The sequence below is a fragment of the Elephantulus edwardii genome, unplaced genomic scaffold (genome assembly GCF_000299155.1).
Source record: "Elephantulus edwardii isolate Elephantulus edwardi_28Jun2011 unplaced genomic scaffold, EleEdw1.0 scaffold00110, whole genome shotgun sequence".
NCBI lineage: Eukaryota > Metazoa > Chordata > Mammalia > Macroscelidea > Macroscelididae > Elephantulus > Elephantulus edwardii.
This window is the reverse complement of record NW_006399860.1, coordinates 9,041,003-9,041,665: the sequence shown is the minus strand read 5'-3', so window position 1 is coordinate 9,041,665 and position 663 is coordinate 9,041,003.

Sequence of the window (663 nt, the reverse complement as noted above, 5' to 3'; positions counted from 1 at the left end):
TGCAAGCAAGATTCTGCTGAAAATTATTCAAAAACATTTGGAAAAATATGTCAGCAGAGAACTGCCAGATGTGCAGGCTGGTACTAGGGGTATTATAGCTAATTTAAGATGGATCTTGTCAGAAATCAGAGCACACCAGAAGAATGTCTATCTGTGATTCATTGACTATGCAAAGGCTTTTGACTGTGTGGGTCACAGCAAGCTGTGGCTGACTCTGAGAAGAATAGAAATGCCAGAACATTGCTAATGCGAAGCTTATACTTGGACCAAGAGGCAGTCATCCGAACAGAGCTGGGAGATACTACAGGGTTCAAAATCAAGAAAGGGTCCGTCAGGGATGTATTTTTTCTCCATACATTTTCAATCTGTATTCAGAACAGATCATCCAAGACGCTGGGATGTACAAAGAGGAATGTGGCATCAGGATTCGTGGAAGGATCGTCAACAACCTGCGTTATGCAGATGACACAACCCTGCTTGCTAAAACTGAGGAGGACCTGAAGTGCTTGCTGCAGAAAGTCAAGGACTGCAGTCTTCAATATGGATTGAAGCTCAATATCAAGAAAACAAAGATTCTCACCACAGGGCCAATTGGCAGCATCAGTATGGATGATGAAAAGATTGAGACAGTTAACAGTTTTCATTTAGTTGTTTCCACAGTCA